Below are 22048 nucleotides of genomic sequence, written 5' to 3'. Positions count from 1 at the left end.
AAAATATTTGCCTGTAGGATAGCCCCTAACTGATAGTTATGAATTCTTTTATCCTAGAAAGTGAGGATAGGTAGGTCCAGGGATCTCTTGCTCTCCACTCCCCTTTCTTCTATCATGAATTGACCATAGTAAAAAGTTTGAAGTTCACGATTTAAGGCAGATTGAACCTTGGACCTTGGACACTAAATTCCTGTCGAGAGTAGGTATATGGAATTCAGCATTTAAAGCACTCAGTTTGGAGTTTTAGCTTCTAACCCTAAATCTACCACCATCTTGCTGAATGACCTTGGACAGATTGCTTCTTCTCACCAGAGGATTTCTAAGTCCCATTCAGCTTTAGGATTCCAGGATTCTGCTATGATATCCAGGATTCTGGTTTTGATTTCCAGGATTAAACAGATGTGGCTACAGGGAACTTATGTCCTTAGAAAGCTTCTGGTTAGCCTGGTTTTGGTGTTTGGTCCACTTGGGGAAGCAGAGTGCTGTTTAAGCATTGCAGGTTCTGGATCAGAAAGGCAGGTTCAAATTTTGACTCAGCCACTTCTTAGTTAGGCATATTACTTAACCTGTCTGAGCCTCAATTTCCTTATTATGTAAATATGGGGTTAATAATAGTACTTATCTTAAAAGTAACACTTACGCTTTTTGATGCCTCATTCTGCACATATTTGTTGAGGGTTCACTGTGAGTCAGACGCTATGCTAGGTACTGGAATCAATGCTGAGAAATAACAGATGGGCTTACTGTCTAGCATGGAACACAGACAATGACACAATCTAAACTAAGAAATACAAAATTGCAACTGTGACAAGTGTGGCTAAGATTTGCAAAATGGTGTTATAAGAATCTATAACACAAGGATCTGTTGTGATCATGAATTTCAGGTAAGGTTTTCCTGGGAAGGAGATGTTTGCCTTGAGCCCTTAAGAGTGAAAAGAAAAGATATGACTTCTTTGAAAGACCGAGGTGTTTGATTTTAGTGTTTCCACGTGACATTAGTGAAACTTACATTCTAGAACTACAAAGTGGACTCACCCTCTTGAAAAGGAGACCTAGAGGATAGCTGGAAGGGAAGAAATTAAAGCTACTTTCTTTAGGAGTCACAAGATCCCAGGGTCAGGGTCAGACAAAATTAGTAACTATGGTTAGGGGTGAGGGGTAAGGAGGGATGATTTCCCTATGAAAGTCCAAACTTCTATGGCATCTCTCCTTCAGCATATGTCAGTCAAAATCTACAAAGCTTTCATGAGCTACTTCAATTCACTGACTTCTATCAACTCCTATACCATTTAGAGCCCTATATAATTTATCAATTGCTTATTGAGGCTCTATTAAATCAAACAGATAAAACAGAATTTATGAGAAGGAATTTATAAGTTCAATTTTTACTCATTTTAAGATCAGTAAATGAGAAAAATGAGGCTGTTCTAATAATGTGAAAGAAAGAAAGAAGGAAAGAAAGAAGGAAAGAAAGGGAAAGAAAGAAAGAAAGAAAGAAAGAAAGAAAGAAAGAAAGAAAGAAAGAAAGAAAGAAAGAAAGAAAGAAATGAGGGAGGGAGGGAGGAAACCAGGAGATCTATTGGCCTCAGAAACCAACTTGTTTCTTTATTTTGTTTTGACTACAAAACAATTTCCAAATAATCATTCATTCAGTAGTTGCAAATAACAGTTTTAGCTTGCAGTGATGGGATATTCTTTAATTAATCAGAGAGGAAAGAAGAACATTTATTCCAAGGCCTGCACAAAAATGAGCCTGTCCAGAGAACAAGCTGGTGTCCTGTGTGTGTGTGTGTGTGTGTGCACACACACACATAAATATACTAACTCAAACTATTTTATGAATACTATATTATCTGCTTGATTATATATTTTTACTTATTCCTTAAAACAACTCTATACAGTAATTGGTATTATCATCCCCATTTAATGTACAAGAAAATTAAGGCTCAGAGAGATTTCATTTCTGGAAACATGAACGTCTAGATACACTAGAAAAGCCAGTTACTGGAAACAACTAAAACTTTGGGGTATAATAATTTTAAGCCATCAATGATCTGGCAAGAAAGTAAAGAATCTACAGAGTGAAAGAAGGAACTCAAATAATTAAGCAGACTCCTGAAGCTGGCTATCACTCTGAGGATGTCTTCTCTTCTTAGTAAACTTAAGTTTTGAGATTTTGCAGAATTGCAGGATTCAGGAGACAAAGCCTAAGTGTTCCAAGGCTGTTGTATGGTTTGAGAAGAGGGAAAAAATATTAATTTTTCATAGATTTCAATCATTTAAGCATGTGGAAGTTTTCTAATAATTAAAAGAATAATGATAGAGAACATATCTTCCAAACTAGTACCAGAAACAAATGGAGTGAAAAAAAAAAATCAAATAATGCAAAAGAAGTTAAGAAACAGGGGAGGGATAGATAGAAAGGATGAGACAAATGGAGTGTGCAAATTACAATCTAGAAATTAATCCAAATATTGTTTATTGCAATTACAACAAATATAAATGGATTAAATGCTACCATAAAAGATTCTCAAACTAGGTTAAAAAGCAACCCAGTTATATGCCATTAATTAATTAGTTTTAATTACTTTTATTTAAATAAAGGAGGGGAGCCTGTGTGGCTCAGTTGGTTCAGCATCTGACTTTATCTCCAGTCGGGTCATGATCTCATGGTTGGTAGGATTGAGCCATGCATCAGGCTCTGTGCTGACAGTGTGGGGTCTGCTTGGGATTCTCTCTCTCCCTCTCTCTTTGCACTTCTCCTCTCTCAAAATAATGGAATATTAAAAAAAATAAAGTACGTTTTCTGACCATAATAGAATTATTATGGAGTACAATATTGGAAATCAACAACAGAAATATCTCTGGAAAATCATTAAATGTTTGAAAACTAAACAGCACACTTCTAAATAATCCATGAGTCAAAAATAATACATTTCTAAATAATCCAAAATTAGAAAATATTTTGAACTGAATAAAAATGACAACACAACATATCAAAATCTGTGGAATGCCACTAAAGCAATACTTAGAAGAAAATTTAAAGCAATAACCATCCAAATTAGAAATGAACAAAGATCTCAAAATGATGACCTCAGCTTCCACCTAGAAAAAGAAGGCAGATTAAGTCAAAATAAGCAGAAGAAAGGAAACAATAAGGATTAGAACAAAAATCACTAAAATAGAAAACAACAAAACAAGAGAGAAAATCAATGAAACCAAATGCTGGTTCTTTGAGAACACCAATAAAATTGATAAACCTCTGGCCAGACTGGGAAAAAAGAGGAAAGACACAAGTTACCAACATTAGAAATGTAAAAGATAACATCACTACATATTCTACAGATAGCAAAGGATAGCAAGGAAATATTATGAATAATATTATGCCGATAAATTTGACAATTTACATGAAATGGACAATTTCTTTAAAAGACACAAGTACCAAAGCTAACATGAGAAAAATGTATAACATGAATATTCCTATATCTATTAGAGAAATTGAATTTGTGGTTAAAAACCTTGCCACAAAGAAAACTCCAGGCCCGGACAGCTTCACTGGTAAATTTTATCAAACATTTAGTGAAGAAACAATACTTATTGTACATAGACTCTTTCAGAACATGGAAGAGAAGGAAGCATTTACCTATTCATTTTATAAGACCAGCATTATCCTGATAACAAAATCAAAGACATTATAAGAAAAGAACCAAAGACCAATATCCCCCATGAATACAGATAAATTCTAAACAAAATTTTAGCAAATCAAATCTAATAGTACGTAAGCAGGATGATACATGATGACCAAGTAGAGTTTATCCTAGGAATGCAAAGTTGATTTTACTTTAAAAAATCCATCAGTGTAATTCATCATATTAATCATATTAAAAAGTCTAATAAAAAACCGTAAGATTTTCCTTAAAAATTTTTTCTTTATTTATTTTTGAGAGACAGACAGAGCATGAGAAGGGGCGGGGCAGAGAGAGACAGAGAGAGACAGAGAGAGAGACAGAATCTGAAGCAGGCTCCAGGCCCTGAGCTGTCAGCCCAGAGCCTGACGTAGGCTTGAACTCACAAACTGCAAGATCATGACCTGAGCCAAAGTCAGACCCTTAACCAACTGAGCTACCAGGAGCCCCACTTTTATTTATTTTTAAAGTTTATTTCTTTATTTTGAGAGAGTAAGAGCAGTGGAGGGGCAGAGAGAGAGAGAGACAGGGAGAGAATTCCAAGAAGGCTCTGTACTGTCAGCAGTCAGCACAGAGCCTGATGCAGGGCTCGACCTTGTAAACATGAGCTAAAATTAAGAATTGGAGGCTTAACCAAGTGAGCCACCCAGTCACCCCATGAGCCAATTTTTTAAAAATGTTTATTTATTTATTTTTGAGAGAGAGGGATCATGAGCAGGGGAGGGGCAGAGAGAGAGAAAGAGAGGGAGACACAGAATCTGAAGCAGGCTCCAGGCTCTGAGCTGTAGTACAGAGCCCCATGAGGGGCTCAGACTCACAAACCGTGAGATCGTCACCTGAGCCCAAGTTGGACGCTTAACCAACCGAACCACTCAGTGAGTGAGACACACTCACCATGAGCCAATTAAAAAAAAATAATTGTTAATATATACATACCCTCCTGTTCTTTTTCTCTGGAGGACTCTGACCATCTATTACCCACTTCTTCCACTCTTCAAGTAGGGAGAGAAGGAAACAAGTGTTTGGGGAGGAGGGGAATGAGAGGTGGTAGGTCAAGCGGGGTCAAATGAAGAATCCTCCCTCTGTGATGTGAGGAATGGAAAAGCAGGGAGCAGAGTGGGCAAGCCTCTCCATCTCTCTGAGACTCATCTACCAACTTGGAGGGGTGGAGACAAGAAAGGGAAGCAAAGTAGTTCCCATGAGGTAGATCATTATTAGAATCAGAGCCCAAGAGTGGTCCAAGGTATTTACAGATCATCCTCTCCCTAGTTCACTCTCTCCTTAAATAGATGATACCTAACGGGTGGCTTTCAGAGTGGAGGAAGGTGGGGGGATGGATGAAATCCAGGTGGAGGGGATTAAGAGGCACAATCATCTTCCAATTATAAAATAAATAAAACATGGGGATATAATGCACAGAATGGGGAATACAGTCAATAATATTGTAACAAGTAACAGTTACAAATAGTAACTAGACTTGTGTGTGGTGACAGTTTTGTAATGTATGTAGATATCAAATCAGTATGTTGTACACCTGAAACTAATGCAATATTGTTTGTCAATTATTCTTCAATAAAAATAACTAGATGATGCCTGGGCAACGAAGTCACCTGCCCAAGGGCCCACAGCAAGTGAGGGGCAGAGCCACGTGACTCCCAGTCTAACTGTCAATCAATCTCCCCTGTTCTCTAATTAGGAATCTTGGAGCTGTCCACGGTGACACACTCCCACCCATTCTTGTGGTTCCCTACGGATGGCCATACCAGGGAGAGAGAGACACAAATGATCCATCTGTCCCTCGTATCCTCTCTTAGCCCCGGTTCCACATTAGAATCCCCCAGGGAGCTTTTTCAAAATTCCAATATCTGAGGCCTATTCCAGGCCAATTCTATCAGGATCTCTGGGGGACGGGGCCTGAGCATCCGTATTCATTGAAAGGTCCCCTAGAGGCGCCTGGGTGGCTTAGTCGGTTAAGCGTCCGACTTTCGCTTAGGTCATGATCTCGCGGTTCGTGGGTTTGAGCCCCGCGTCGGGCTCTGTGCTGACAGCCAGCTCAGAGCCTGGAGCCTGTTTCAGTCTGTGACTCCCTCTCTCTCTGACCCTCCCTTGCTCATGCTGTCTCTCTCTCTCTCTCCTAGAAATAAATAAAAAAAAAATTAAAAAAAAAAAAAAAGGAAAGGTCCCCTAGATGATTGTAATGTGCAACTGGGCTGTGAGCTACTGGCTAGACCGAGCCCAAGGATTGCCCAGCTGCAGCTTCACGTCACATTTTCATGTCACATTTTCCTGCCCCCATCCCTACTCGGAGCTGTCCATTCTTGCTATTCTTTGTGCTCTGCCTAAGATGAAAGAGTCAGAGAGGAGGCTAGGCTGGCCAGGAACACCTTCTCTGTTCCTGCACTTGCCCTGGAGTCTGGCACAGCTCACCTTGCTTGACTTCCCATCTGGGGCTGGTGCCCTACTGAAGCAGAAAATACTGGTACCCTCCTTTTCTCCCAGTCTGACCTGGCTTCTAAGACTTCCTGCTTTAGCTTCTCATCCCTTCTCTACATCTCCAACTCCCAACGCCCTTCCTTTCTCATTCTTTATCAGAAGCGCTGAGCTCTTTTCTTGGTTCCCTTCCCTGTGTGCAGTTCTCCCTCAGTGCAGTCTATCAGTGGCTGAATGGAGTTGCTCTCTGGTGCTTTTCTTTAGGAAGAGGATGTGACTCCTTTCAGTAGATGACCTTGTTGCCCCAACCCCACCCTAGCAGGGAGCAGCTCCCCAGATGTCGGTCACTGCCAGTGTCACTGATTTCAGATGTTGAGAGAGGAGGCGTGGCTGCCTCTTACTCTACAATACAGCCCATGTCCCCTTTTCTCTTCCTTCTCTGCTCTGCCTGAGAAAATTCCTGATGAGAAAATTCCAGCGATAGCCCCAGAGACAAGGGACAGAATCCTCTTGAGGCCCTACTATGTGCCAGACATTAAGATTACAGAGATGAATAAAGCGATCCTTTCCCTCAAGGAATTTATAATCATGTAAAAGGTAGAATTTTTTATGCACAGAGGAGAAAGGAGGGTGAGAGTGGTGTGGGAAAAGAAAATTTTAGCAACTATCATGGGCCAGGCAAATGCCATCTTCTTGTATGATCGCAAAATTTGATGTAGAAGATACCATTTCCCCATTATATAGATGAGGAAATTGCAAGAAACAAGGTTAAACAATTTGCCAAGCTTACACAGCTATTAAGAGACAAGATCAGGATTTGGACCCACATCGTTAGACTTTGGTTCCACTGAAGTCTAGAAGTTCTAGAAGTCTGATGGATATACCATATCCAACCCCAGCACCCTTCACCAGACTGAGCCATGGGGACAGCAGAAACCTCAGAGTTAGAGGCCTGGCTTCTTGTCCTGGCTCTGCTGCTGACTAGCTGTGTGAAACTGGACAGTCACATCCCCTTTCTGGGTCTCGGGTTTCTTACACATAAAGTGAGGGAGGTAGACTAGGTAATTTAGAATAGCCTTTTCAACTCTATGCTTTTCTTGATTCCATTTCCTTTCCCGTCAGTTATATATTCATTTTGCTTCCATCTTCTAAGAAGGGTCACTGGAGCTTGGGGGTGGGGGCTGGGGGTCAGGCCATCAATTTCCTGCTGAGTTAGAGCTGGAACTCACAGTCCGGCAGCTGGTACACTGCAGTATTCATCAGTCAGGGCTGGGTGAGTGCAATTAGACTCCCCCGGGAGGCACTGAGAGTCCTGGTCGTAGGATTCCAGGAGCCAAGGCTATGCCCTACATGAGCCACCACCAACCACCACTTAGTCCATGAAATCAGGCCGAGGAAGGAGGATGGCCCAGAACTAGTCACTGTGAAGCCTCTCCAGGCATTTCACGCTTTTGAAAATGGCCCTGAGAGAGATGCTATCAGGAGGCGTATTTAATGGGTTTTGGAAATTGGCTAATTTTGTTGCAATCGTCTGGATGTTGCCCGACGCATGCTAAGTATCTAGGGCTAGCGTGGGCTTGTGAGTAGGGCCAAGGAGTCCAAGGCCTTCAGAGATATGTGGCACGTGGAGGTCAGTGCAGAGTGGCTGGTCATTCCTAGTTGTCTGAAAGATCCCAGGTGACCTCAGGTCACCAGGCTGGGTATTGGGTCAGTGCCCTTTGCTGTTCCAAAAGGAGTCATCCCCGCTTCCCTCCTCCACCCCTCCCCCTTTCACATTGGCTTTCCCCCACCTTTCTCTGCAGAGCCTCCCTTCTCACCCTTGCCCATAGCCCTTGCCTTCCCCCTACCCCCAGCCAGCCCCAAGTGGAGTTCTCCCTAGCCACCCTCTCCCATGCCTTGGGTCAATAAACTATCAATACCCTGTACTGAGAAGGAACACAGAGCTCTTTGCACGCCTGAATCACCAAGAACTGCTCTCCCAGCCCTTTCCTGGGCCTCTGGCATGCTCTCTCCATCCTTTGGACCCTGTCTTTCCTCCTCCAGAGACATTGTCATCCATCAGCTCTCTGCCTCACTGGTCACAGTTCCTTCTCTGGCTGTCTTCAGCTGCAGTGTTTATTTTCTTCCTTTCACATCTTCCTACTCCCTCATTCCTGGATTTGGGTTCTCTGTAGGTTCCTTATCAGGGTTGTCCTGTAGAATGGGGCAGAAAAGAGGACCAAAGCAATGTGGTCTTTGAGGAAATAGGGCTACGGTCTCCTTCAGGGATGCTGCTTAAGGGCCCAAGATTTGGAACCAGGAGACTCAGTGTTAGAACTAATTCCGGGAGTTTTGGGCAGGCCCGTTACCCTCTCTAAGCCTCAGTCCTCTCATTTATGACATGCAACTGTGGTGGCCAAGCAAGAAAACACCAGCTATCATTTACTGAGTGTATTTTGTATGTTTGGCTCCATGTTAGGCACTTTCAAATATGCTTGCATTTCAGTGTGTTTGTGGACGTGCTTTGTACATTAGAAAGTGCTAGTGGATGCCAGTTACTATTGGGAAACCAGAAAGTCATAATGGTGGCTCTCCTTGGTGCCCAGAAAATGATTAAATGGGCACTTTTGAACAGTTCTGTTAACAAAAAATTTTACACATACATCATCTCATTGATGTTCACATGCCTGCCCTGAAGTAGGTAAGCAGATATGATTAGCCCCAGTCTATGGGTAAGGAGGCCCAGACTCAGAAATCGGAGCCCGGACAGCTCTGCCCATTTTCTCCACTTGCCTTGGTACTGGGGAGTACACCTGTTCCACCTTACCTGATGGTCGGACCAAGTGGGCAGTGTGGAAGTGTGCATGTGGCATAGGCAGCATCTTGGAAGATGGAGTGGCATGCAGGGTGGGGAAGTTATCTGGAACAGTCAGGGTGGAGCTCTGAGAGCAGAAAAGTTTTCTCAGCTGGGGTGTCTCCACAGGGAAGGGGACTTGGTGAGGGAGTTCTCAGGGTTGGAGTGTTGGCAAGAAGACTGATGGCCAGAAACCAGCAGGAAATGGGGCCATCTAAGGAAATGCATGATGTGTCCCATGAATGAGTTTTCGGACATGGGGTCTAAGCCTGAGAGCCTAGCAAGGATTTGTTCTTACTCTCTGATAACCTCAGGCCAAACAGATCACCTCCCAAACCAAACCACACATGGGATCCTCAGGCCACAGGACCTGACTCTGTCCTGGAGCCTGAGTGTGACCCTGTAGCCCCTTCCAGGGAGCTAGTGTAATTATCCAGGCCTCAGCTAACTCTTCGCCTCCAGCCATCAAAGGCCACTGCTCATTCCTACATGGGGTGAGTCATGAGGCCGGTCTGTGCACATGGATCAGGGCTCTCTCAGAAGTATGAAGAACTATCAGGGTTGTCGCTGACCTCTTCAGAAAGGCTCCAGTTCCCCCATCCCCAATAGCTCACTGCATGGGTAGATTCCTCTGAAAACTACAGCCAGGCAAAGCTACCAGGCCCCAGGATATATAGCTCCTTCTGCCAGCTAGGCTCTTCATTACTCTTAGCCCCATTGCACTCTGAGCTTCCCCTTCTGACCTCCCATAGCTGTTATCCCTCCAAAATTTCCCCTGGACCCCTGGGTTCTCCCTCTCCCTCGCCTCTCTGGCCTGATGCACTGTGACTCTTCCCTAAGGGGCACAGCTTCCTGTTGGGCCATCTTAGGTGGAAACTACCGTTCTCCCTCAGCGCTTGGGCTCAGGAGATGAGATGGTGGCCTGAGTTCAACAAACCAATAAACACCACCCTCTCTCCTGCAAACCAGCCCCAGTAGCTTCCTGCCACTTGCTTGGCTCTTCTTTGATGCTCTCATGGTCCCACCTCATTCATGGAAGACATTGCTCTCCTTTCTCTGGGGACAAGTCAGATTGTCATCATCATCTGGGATGACATCACATTTACTTGGACCACCTCCTTGACAGCTTGGTTTTTCCATTGTAGCCTACCCCCGCACCCCCCCACCCCCGACTCCAGAGCCACCTCCTGAATCTAGTCGTCTTAGAGATGCTCCTACCTCTGTAATGTTGAATCCCAGTGTCCTACGGGCCACAATCCCATTCCCTTTGTGTTCTCCACAGCCTTTCCTGCAACTGTCCTGTGATATCATTGCTTCTCTGATTCCTTGGCTTTTAATTTTCTCCCTGTATCAACCCCTTCCATGTATCCCTCCAGCCTGGAGTCCCTATTCTATTTCTTCTAACAGCCTCACCTCCATTGCCCCCTTATCTTTTCATGACACCCTTTTGGCAAAGCCCCAGTCCAAAGTTAATTCAATTATTCACCTTCTCTGCACATCTATCTAGGATACTGGGTGTTGTGGGGGAATAAAAATCACACAGCTGCAGCCTGAGGGGACTATACAATCATAGCCTCCACCACAAGGGTGCCTTCAAAGTGGTCCAGAATTTTCTTCCCTGCCTTTGTCTGCTCTCTCCCTAGAGCCCGGCATCAGCTATTTCAGACCTTCTCCATTCTCAAGATACCACCTTTCCCAGCATTCCCCACCCCCCACATTCTCCACAGATAACTTTAGGAGAAAGTAAGAGTCATTTGGCAGAAATCCTGTCAACAGCTTGCCATCAAACACATTTTATCCTTTTCTTTTTCGGCTCTCTGGTCACAATAGAAGAGATAGGGGTCCAGCTGTCTCTCCTAAGAATAGGCTAATCCCTTCAAGTGCTTTGGACCTTCTCCCTGACCACCTCCTTGAAAACGTCCTTTGATTGATTTTTCCATGCATTTCTCCCTTCACTTATATTTCCTCCTCTCTACTGGCTTCTCATTAGCATTTAAACATGTTTGGGATTCACTCTTTAAAAACAAAACAAAACAAAACAAAACCAAACAAAACAAAAAAATCCTCTCCCCTAACCCTATACCCTTATTTCAATTTCTGTATTAATTATCTATTGCACATGCAAGAAATTTCCCCTAGCATTTGAAAGCTTAAAACAACAAACATCAAGTAATAAACATTTATCATCTCTCACAGTTTCTGAGGGTCAGGAATGGGATCAGCTAAGCAAGATGGTGTGCGTTTCTCATGAGGCCATAGTCAAGATGGGGCAACAATTATCTGAAGGTCTGACCTGGGCTAGAGGATCTGCTTCCACCATGCTTCAGTCGTATGGCTGATGGCTGGTGGCTTCCACTCCTCATGACAAGGCAGCTAGAGTCCCCAAAGGGAGTGCTCTGAGAGGAAGCTGCTGAAAAGGAAGCTACAAAGCTACAGAGTGTTTTATACTCTAGGAAGTGACAGTCTATCACTTCTGCTATATTCTATTGGTCCCACAGACCACCCTGGAAGGGGACTGACAAGGGTGAAACTACCAGGAGGTAGAGTCGCTGGGGGCCATCCTGGAGGCTGGCTACCACACCCCACCTCACTGCCAGACCAGTTCACAGCATATTGGCTGTGTCCACATTGTGCTCTTACCTCTTCACTCAGACTGTTCTTACTGAGTCCCCAGTGATGCCCTTAGTTTGAAATCTAATGGCTTCTCCTCAGCCCTTATCTTAGGAAGTCTCTGAAACATTGCACAGTGTTGAGCTCTCCTTCTTCACACTTGCTTTTTTGGCTCCTATGATATCATAAGGTCCTGATTCCCTTTACCTTTTGGCCCCTCCTTGGTTGTATTCACACACTTCTCTTCACCTATCTGCCCATTCCTTAGGGTTGCTGCACCTCAGGTCTCTGCTGGGGATCCCTGCTTTGAATATCATCTGTCTTCTGCCAACCTCATCTCCCACACTCCCTGCACCCCCGCACTCTATCTGCCAACCCTACAGAAAATCCCATGGTCCCTGTTCTCTTCCCACTCCCGTCGATTTAGATCAGCACATCTGGGCTACTCTTTGTCCAGTCTTGGATTCCTCAACCAAAGGAGGTGGGGAGAGGCCTGAAGGAAGTAAGAGCAAAGCCATAAATTAATGTGGGGAGTAAGTGAAATTCATCTACCACAGATGGAGAAACCTGAGTGGTGATTTGATTACTGTTTTTAAGTCTGCAGAGGCCTCTTGCCTTGAGAAATATGACCAACAGCCCTGTCTTCTCCATGGACCAAATAATAACAGGATCAGTTTTCATAATGACAGAAATGACAGATCCAGGTTGGAGACAGAAAAACGTTAAATGCCAGGAATTAGCTAGAGCAATGTGGAGTCTGATCAGCAGATTTTTTAAAGTAGGTTAGGATTTTGCACATCCAGGATGATTCCTGCATAGACCGAGCTGGGAGTGGGCAGGTGGTGGATTGGGTAACCTGCCACATCCTAGGATCTACAGTTTCTGTGGCTGAATGAGAGGCAAGTCCAAGGTGGAGCTGAGCCCAGAACCCATATCCTGCCCATTTCCAGCAGTGAGTGGAGTGTGATTGTGGCAGCCCCTGGGCTACAGGGCAGGTTCATCTGGCTTACAGGGTCAGGGCAGACTAGAGACTGCTGCTTGGTTGTACCAGTCCTTGAAAGAGGCCAGAGGCTGGCGTTATAGGCAGGGAGGAGTGGAGTGAGGATGGGTATGGGTTGGTATTTAGGAGAAGAACACAATCAGAGAGAGTAACTTTGGCTAAGGAGCTGGTGGGAGCATCACCTGCTTCAGGAAGCCCTCTCTGCTACCCCCAGGCTGACTCAGGGCTCCTCTTCTGTGCTCCACAATGCCCTGTGCTGCCTTGGTCCTTAAATAAACCCTGTGGTACTAAGATGGCCTAAGGGTTTGTCTCTCTTTTCATCAAACTGTGAACTCCTTAATGCCAAGAACTGTTTTGTTGCTGGCTGTCTCTGGGCCTTGGCACAGAGCATAGATAGAGAAGTCCAGGGTAGATCAGGCTTGACTTATTGACCTGGGGACAAAGGTCTTGGGGGACTTTGAATTACATCCAGATGTGTTCACCTTAAAGGTACCTTCAGTATAGCTCAGGAGAAAACCCTGTCTTTTTGGAACCCTATTCCAGTGGGACAATTGAAGAGATGATCCAGAGAGATCTGGGTTCTGGTCCCTGTTCAGCCACATGTATGACTGATTATCACATGACTATCCTTTCCCCATGCCTCAGTTTCCTCATCTATCAGATGAGGGTGATGACCCCACAGATTCACAGAGATGACTTGAAAATCAAATGAGATCATGGGTGTGCAGGCGGTAAAAACATCTAGAGAAAGGTCTTTAAGACTTATACAGAGGTAAGAAGTTATTAATAGCCTCATTATTATTCTTACCCAGAATGCCCATGGAAAAGCAGCATGTGGCAGCCCCAGCCCCCGCACCCCACCCTCCCAGACTATTTCTGTCCCTGGGAAGCAGGTTCTTGGAGTGGTAGTCCCTGCTTTGCCACTGTGGGTGGAAGGGGGTGAATGTCAGGCAGGGCTGTCGCTCTCTTGCCCCAGCACTCCAGCCGGACCCTCCTTGGGTGCTGTTGCCAAACCCTTTGATTTAGAAAATATGGCTGACACTGGCACACCAGCCATCTGGAGGGTTGTGGGCGGTGTCTCACCTCTGTCACTTCATTTGATGCTGTGGTGGTGCTGGTGAGGTGCTGAGGTAACACTCCATTCAAGCTCAGGTTCAAGGGGAGGCAGCTTTCATTCTCATTCTGCATTTCTGGGGCAGGGCAAGTGACTCAAGGTGGCTTATTCTACCTTCCTGCTTTTCTCCCCATGGGTCCTCCACTGCCTATGGCTCACCATGCCTGGAGAGTGGAGAGCTTTGGCTAGAAGTGGGGACAGATCCAGGTTTCTCTCCTCCCCCACACCACTCACTTCCCTGCCGTGCAAGTGTGATGCTTGTGCACATCAGCTGGCCTATTACTAGGGAGCAGCAGAGAAGCAGGTGGCCTGAGGACAGGCAGAGCAAATACAGATGGGTGGGATCTGCTGTTGACCTCATCCTCCACAAAGTTCTGGAGGCAATATCCAGGTTCTGCCAGCCAGCAGATGCCCCATGGGCTCTCAGCAGAGGGCCTGACCTCTCCAACCCTGGGCCCCATCCTTCCGTGTTCCTGGCCCCAGTGCTAACCTGTGAAGATGGCAGGAGGGCAGAAAAGAGCTGTGGAAGTGGGGGCTTTGCTGGATTTGGCAGTAACCAAAGCCCCAGGGTCAGCAAAGCAGTAGGTACTGAGGAGAGAAAGCCAGGAGAATACATGCGAGGCCCAGGGAACGCTGATCTGGAGCGAGGTGTCAGGCTCAGGCTCCACTTGCCCTGTCCAGGGTTCAGTCCGCAGGAGGAGGAAGGCCAGCAACACTTACTGCCAGTCTCATGGGAATGGGCCACTGTCAGAGAAATGTACCCCAGCTGCTCTGAGGAGGTCTCCTAACTCTGCTTAGCTACCCCTCCCCACTCGGCCAGCCAGGTCTGCTCACTGCTGACTTAAAACGCTGCCCTCAATTCTATCTTTAGCTCTGGCTGCTGGGAGCCTGAGTGACAGGCAGGGTGGGGGCTTGTGCTGGGGTGGGAAAAATTTGCTCAGGTTTGCTGAGAAGGTGGCACTGATGGCAAGGAGCAGGGCCCATGGCGTGCTGCACCTGTGGCCAGTGCAGTGGTGGGCACGGAGCTCCACCGATCCTGGTGGTGATGAATGCATCCAAGCATGGATGGAGCAGAGGCCCCCGGAGGAGAGGATGCGAGCAGGTCTAGTTGGTCCCTAGATCAAGTCACGGACCCTGAGGGAACTCTGCAGGATCTTGAAAAAGGCACTCCCCCTCCTGATCTCAGTCTCCTCATTTGTAAAAGGTGACTAGATAAGCCATTTTCAGCCACCTTCATGGACACCCCCTACTATCTTAACCACCACTTCGCACCCCTCCATCCCACCCCCATAAAAAAGGCGCTGCCACTGGGCTTGATTTGGAGGGAAGAGAAGTGATGGATTGACAGAGCTCTCCTACCCCTTCCATCAGGGTTGAGTCATTTTTTTGTTTTTGTTTTTGTTTTTTTATCAATTCTGGATATTGAGCTTCCTGAAAAGACGTCTTTTAAACAAAGGGCAGCTCAGTTCTCCAAGTGCGTTCAGACTTAAGAAACCAGAATGAAATTGCTTCTTGCAGTAGGTGGCAAGAATAGCTCCTCAACTGCCTCTTCTCAAGACTGATCTAAAAATCCCTTATCTGAGCAATAAAACATGGGCAAGTGCCCACCCAGCCCATTGTCTTTTCCGATAAGAGAAAGTGGAGTGCCCAACAAAGGATGAGGAGGGGTTGAGGGGAGGCCCTTGCAAGGCAGTAGGAGGTAGGCTGGGAGGGGCTGACCAGAAGATGATCCAACCCCCAGGTGGGCCTAGGGGAGAAGCAAGCTGATGTGCAGTTGGTAGGGAGCCTTGAGGCAGGGAAAGCTCAGAGATGGAAGAAGAGTCAGGATCCCTCTGTCCTCTCTGTCGTCAGGTAGAAGGACACAGCAGGCCTTTCTTTGAGGTCCTAAGGGAGATCTCATAGCCTAGTGTCCTGGGACCTGGATGCCAACTTAGGGTGCTCACCCAGTGGAGCCTAGGGAACAAGGTTATTGGCAAGTCAGGAAGGCCCTCTGTGGAGAAGGAAGCCTGGCTCATGGAACTTCTCATTCTTCCTCTTGGTCTGCCTTATGAGAGGAATAGGGTATGACTGGGACCTTGGACAAGTTACTTTAACCATTGTGGACCTCCATTCCCTCTCTTATTATTTGGAGATAACCTTTGACCCTGCCTATATCACAGAAATGTTCTGATCAAATCAGATTACAGATGCAAAAGCCTTTGTAATTATTAAAAATGCTTTAGAGGCATTCTTCAATGGCCAGAGGGCTGGGGACTAGCTAACAGGTCCCTGCTGCTTCTGGGTCCTTCTTCCTCCTGCTCTCGCCAACTTGCTCCAGTAAAGCCTCCTTTGAGCTTTCTTCCACCTTCCTCCCCAAAGGCAGCGTCCTCCCACCCCCTATCTTTCCCAGCCTTTACCCTGGTCCAGCCTCTGATGCTGAGCTCCCAATAAGGAAAAATTCCTGATTGGATCCCTTGCTCCAGCCTCTCAGCTCCAGCTCATCCCACACACTTTGGCTGGAATCATTACCCTCCCGGCCTGGGGCCTGCTGTGTGTTTAGGTGTGCATCCCACATCAAGCCCAAGTTACTTATCAAGGATTCGTGCAGGCCCACCTGCTTCTCACTGACCTGGCCACCCTGGGTGCCAACCCTGCCGGGGCCCCTCTGTAAGCAATCAGCTTTCTACTTCCTCCGGCCTCCAAGCCACCCCTCCCCTCTCTTTTCTCTCTGCTAAATCAAGAAAATATCTTCTGAATACTTGGTCAGATATGCCCTGCCATGGAACCTTCCCCAAATAGCTTCGCTGAAATCTTGACCTCCCTTCTATTTCTAGAATAGAATGGATTGGAATCCCTGTAGTATGTGTGCATGTGAGGTGTGTGTCTGTGGGTTCCGGTAAGTCCTGTGAGAGTCATCCTTCCTGAAGGGACCGTAGCCACTGGTTCCCCATGGTGGGACTGGTACAGGTCACTGACTGACTGGCAGAGTCATTATGTAGGAACGTGACCAGGTCAGGTGTGGTGCTGGGGAAGATTGCAGGACAGCATCAGGTACAGAGGCCACCATGAGCTTATGACAGAGAGACTTCCCAGAGCCTTTTCACTGAAATGTGGCCACACGCCATCCTCTCTTGTTCTTGTTCTTTTTTTTCTTTTATTTATTTTGAGAGAGACAATGTATAAGCAGGGGAGGGGCAGAAAGAGAGAGAGAGAGGGAATCCCAAGCACAGTCCATACTCAGTGTGGAACCTGACACAGGGCTCAGTCTTATGATTGCAAGATCACCATCTGAGTCGATACCAAGAGTCAGCCACTAACTGACTAAGCCACCTAGGTGCCCTAGGGTGTCATCTTCTAATGCCACCTGAGGCACTCATCACCTGCAAGCTGTGGCAGGGACTGTAGATGAGGTACGGACACTGATGCCCATCCCCAGGCTGGTTGCTTTGGGCCACCTGCACACTGCTAAGGGATGAAGGCTCAGGGGTTACTTATGTGCACAGATTCAGCTCAGCATATAGCTCCAGCCTGTTTTGTGGTCTTCAATTCAGAGATGCCAAGATCAGTGTGTTTTTGTTAATTTATTTTATTACTTTTTATGTTAATGTTTTCATTTTTGAGAAGGGGGGAGACAGAGAGGGAGACACAGGATCTGAAGCAGGCTCCAGGCTCCGAGCTGTTAGCACAGAGCCTGATACCGGGCTCAAATCCACGAACTGGGAGATCATGACCTGAGCTGAAGTGGGATGCTCAACTGACTGAGCCACTCAGGCGCCCGTAGGTCTGGCAATTTTTTTTTTAATTTTTTTTAACGTTTTATTTATTTCTAGGAGAGAGAGAGAGAGAGACAGCGTGAGCAGGGGAGGGTCAGAGAGAGAAGGAGTCACAGACTCTGAAACAGGCTCCAGGCTCTGAGCTGGCAGTCAGCACAGAGCCCGACACAGGGCTTGAACCCACAAACCGCGAGATCATGACCCAAGCGAAAGTCGGACGCTTAACCGACTAAGCCACCCAGGCGCCCGGTCTGGCAATTTTTAACCCAGAGGAACCTTTAGGTGCTTTCCAAGCCTGCAATTTCTTTCGAAGCCTGCAATTGTTCTGGTTGGAAAATGAAAAGCCCTCTCTGCCAGCAATTAATTTACCAAAATAAACAAGAATTCTGCTTTTCGCGACAAAGACAGTCCCTGAATGGCAATCTTAGGGACACCGGATTGCAATTTCAAGTGGGTACAGCCAGAGTGGTTACCGTTTGCAGGTGATTTATCGTGGAGGTTATGAGAAAAGGAGAAAATGCAGTCAAGAGGGAGTGGAGAAGAGTGTTACCCAATTCTTGTCCTTATGTCCAACTTCTTTGGCAACAAGTCTCATGCCCTTGACTCCCACCTCACCCTTCTTCTTCTTCTTTTTTTTAACCACAGATGATTCTTGTTTTTCCATTCTGTTCTATTTGGCTTATTTCCAGCCCTTTCCTGACAAGGTTGCAGCCTGGCCTGCTGCTTCCAAACCGCATCACCGCCTGCTGGCATCTCCAAGCATTTGTCATTCAGGACTCTTGTTTTGCTACTTTTTGCCAGAGGGTCTGGTCCTTTCATTAGACTGCTGGTTCTGGGGTAGTTGACCCGCTACAGTCTAGAAACAGTATCCAGACTGCAGGGCTGCAACCTCGCTCTTTCCCCTTCCCTGAAAACCAAATGAAGAGGCTCAGATGCACTAGAAAGGGTGGGGGCAGGCATGGATCTGAGAGATTCAGAACTCCTGAGCAGCTGGGAAGAATTTGCTCAGGTAGGCAGAGTCAGGGGTCTGGGGGTGGAGGCTCTGAATGGCACCAGCCAGGGACCATTAGAAATGATGTCGGGGGAGTTAAAAAGCAGCGATTAAGTCTGAGAACACTGTCTCCTTCATCTCAGTCCCTGCTGAGAATCAGTTCCAATAATCCCAGCTAGGATCACCACTGCTGCACCAGAGGCTCATCGCACTCCTTTGTTAGGTAGATTAGGAGGGAAGGGAAAGGACTCACCACCCTTCGTCAAGACATGGACTCTTCCAACTTCCTGCCTCCTACTGCCTACCTTTGAGAATTTTGCCCTTCAGGGTTTTGGATCTACTCTGATCCTGGGGATCCCCTAAGCCGGACAGTGGGCAAAGTATTCACTGTGCATGGTTTCAAGGTGCCTAGTGTTAATTAAAAACAGACTCAGTTCTGTCTTCAAGGAGCTCCCAGTTTCTCCTGGAGTCAAAGCAAACACAGATGACAATGGAAACACACAGACTAATTTCTTTATAAGCAATGCAGGAAGTTAAATTCTCTTCTTTGTACTTTCTGCTTTTCATCTCTGTCTTGTTACCTCCCTATTGTCTCCCCCACAATTCTATCATGGAAGAGCTTGGACACAACACCCCAGGAGCCTCTTTATTTAGATTCTCTCCAGAGAGACACAGAAGTGGCCCCAACTCTCTCTGGAGGATTGGGTAGGCAGAGCAATCTTGATAATAAAATCCAACGAACAACTTACAGACTGCACTGAGAGTACGTTGTTTGCTATGGATTCAGTTCAACACTTAATGTTTATTTATTTTTGAGAGAGAGTGTGAGCTGGGGAGGGCTGAGGGAGAGGGAGACAGAGGGCCTGAAGCCGCCTCTGTCCTGACAGCAGGTAGCACCATGTGGGGCACGAACTCACAAACTGTGAGATCATGATCTGAGCTGAAATGAACGCTTAACCTACTGAGCCGCTCAGGTGCCCCTCAGTTCAACACTTAAGGTGCAACTACAGGGCACTGTGCTTGGTCTTTGCAGGAGTGGTAAGTGGTATAAAAACACCCGACAAAAATCTTACTTCTGAAGAGTATATCCTCCATGCATTTCTGATATTAGATTTGTAAAGCTTCAATCATACAGAATCCTTTAGAATATAGTTCTTTGAGGCATTAATGCTTCTCAGACTCTTTCAATGAACTGTCGCTAAAGTCATCACTGTCGCTAAAGTCATCAATGTTTTTAAAATCTCATGTGTTTTTATAATCATATGAAATTTATATTCTACTCTATATCAGTATTGGTTTCAATATCAAATGATCCTCCTCTTCCCCAATTACACAATTATCAAAGTCTAGTTATAACTGAAGAAGTAGGAAAATGAGATAGCAATCCTGTCTTTCATAGCCCAGCACCAAAGGACACACGTATTGAGAATCAAGGTAGTAGATATTTAATGATCTAATAATTTGATAGCCTATGTATGAATTCTCCCTCCTTCTCAGGCCACCTCCTAGGCCTGACCTTACTAGGTGGCTCCAATCTTTTCATTTTTCCTGCCTTGGCTCCCCACTTCTACAAGCTTGGAGAGCCTCTTAGTTCTGGGACATTCCTTCTTTTTACGTCTTTCTCAGGGAAGGCTCTCCATTTGGTCTGGCCCCTGTTCTGGTGTAGTGTATATTTGCTATTTGTTTTTGGTTTTGGACCCACAGCCAAATTTGGACCCAAGGCAAATAGGGGCAAAAAGTAATTTATCATTCCATTAGCTAATTCATTAAAAAAATATTTATTGGCCACCTGCTCCTTGGACTGAGAGCTGCATTAGACACTGGGAATACAGTGATGAGCAAAAGAGAAACGTTCCCTACCCCAGAGGGACAGACATTTAATCAAAGAATCGTTACAGTATGTAATTCCTAATTGTGCCGTGAGGGGAGAGAACAGAGGGCTCTGAGGATGTAGAGGAAAGCACTTGATCTGATCTGGGGCAGGTGGTCAGGGAGGGCTTCCCTGCGGCAGAAATGTGAAGGATCAGTAGGGGTTAACTAAAGGAACATGGACCAAATGAGAAGAGCTTTCTGGGCAGAGGAAACAGCATGTGTAAGAGTCTTGTGGCTGAGGGAGGGGAACGTAGCCAACGTGAGGAACTGAAAGGAGACCGGAATGGCTGGAGCATTGACAGAAAGGAGAAGTGGGTCAGATAGGATGGGAAGTGGTGGCCAAGACACTAAAATCCAGACAGATCATTTTTGCTGGGTGTGTATATATACTGGGTGCCTGGTCAGGGCATACCCAAATATGCTTACTTAGTTCCAGAGTCAATTACAGGGGAGGAACTTTAGGTAAAAACAAGTTAACTGGCTGTTCAGGAGGAGGTCAATTCACTACAATAAATATTTCAAAACATCTGGGGCGCCTGGGTGGCTCAGTCGGTTAAGCATCTGACCTCAGCTCAGGTCACGATCTCGCGGTTTGTGGGTTCGAGCCCCACATTGGGCTCTGTGCTGACAGCCAGTTCAGAGCCTGGAGCCTGCTTCAGATTCTGTGTCTCCCTCTCTCTCTGACCCTCCCCTGCTCACGCTGTCTCTGTCTCTCTCAGAAATAAATTTTTTAAAAAGCATTAAAAAATATTTCAAAACATCTCAGAAGACAAAGGGCAGGGACATGCTTGCTGACTGAATGAGAGAAGGGTGAGTGAGGGATGAATAGAGTTCCAGAGTGCATTGTTAGACATCTGTGTTTCCAGTCTGGCTCCTAACAGAAGCCTGCTGTGGCGCTGCCTCTTTCAGACCAAATTGCTCTTCCTTCTGGTTGCCTGTGACTGGCATTTGTCCCACCTGTGACTGGTATTGTCCCACTGTATCACAGTGATGGTTTGCTGCTTGCTCGCCTCTCCCACTAGACTCCAAGCTTCCTGAAAGCAGGGACCTTGTCTTACTCCTTCTTACCATGCCAGGCACAAAATAGGGGCTCAGTAAGTGTGAGTTGAAGGAGAACATGCTGTCTTGCCATATAAATTCATTCAACTAGACTGAGTGGTGATCAGGACGACAGAGTGAGAGGTTGCCTAAGCCTTCTATACTCTCAGGACTAAGCAAACATTGTTGGAGAGTCAGCTACATTAAACATCTGTCTGGGGGCCAAATCTTAAACTTGTTCTTAGAGTGATCAAATCCAGGATCTTGGTTTTTCTTGTGGGTTTTTCTATGTGTGTCCAGCTCATCAAGTCAATAGGAACTAAGTGGAAAAACCCAAAGGATGACTTGCTATCCTCCCCACTGGCCTGTGATATTGTTCTCAGTATGAGTAGATTTTGTATTTCCAAGCTACCATCATTTCCTTTTGTTTATACACCACCTCTATGAGATAGTCAACTAAAAAAGGCTAAATGATTCATTCAAGGTCACATGGCAAATCAGTCAGGCCGAGAGGCTTTTCTCCTACACTCGTTGTGCTGCCTTATTCCCTACCCCAGCACTTTGCTTTACCCACCTCGTAAGGAGACGGTTCTCAGCAGCCACAGTCTGGGAGAGGCTCTGATAGCTCTTTGGGCCTTGTTTCTGCTGAGCCAGCACAGGCAGGCTCTGGTGGGAAGCTGAGGTGTGTGTGTGTATGTGTGTGTTTGGGGGGGGGGGGGGGG

General features: G+C 46.0%; 1 protein-coding gene and 1 long non-coding RNA gene across 3 annotated transcripts in view; one reads left to right on the top strand and one right to left on the bottom strand.

Annotated features, from left to right (window-relative positions):
* Nucleotides 1-11294, bottom strand: part of SYNDIG1L (synapse differentiation inducing 1 like) — a 45217-nt gene extending 33923 nt beyond the window's left edge. For both annotated transcript variants that reach the window (XM_077750673.1, XM_077750674.1), the window contains exon 1: nucleotides 11243-11294. The gene's annotated coding sequence lies outside the window, so the exon portion shown is untranslated. The remainder of the gene's footprint in view (nucleotides 1-11242) is intronic.
* Nucleotides 1-22048, top strand: part of LOC144220452 (uncharacterized) — a 32518-nt gene that overhangs the window by 10011 nt on the left and 459 nt on the right. The window lies entirely within an intron of this gene.

Source organism: Crocuta crocuta, unplaced genomic scaffold, assembly GCF_008692635.1.
Source record: "Crocuta crocuta isolate KB4526 unplaced genomic scaffold, BGI_CrCroc_1.0 scaffold186, whole genome shotgun sequence".
NCBI classification, from domain to species: Eukaryota; Metazoa; Chordata; class Mammalia; order Carnivora; family Hyaenidae; genus Crocuta; species Crocuta crocuta.
The sequence above is the reverse complement of the archived record's forward strand: the minus strand, read 5'-3'. Positions and strand labels throughout refer to the sequence as shown.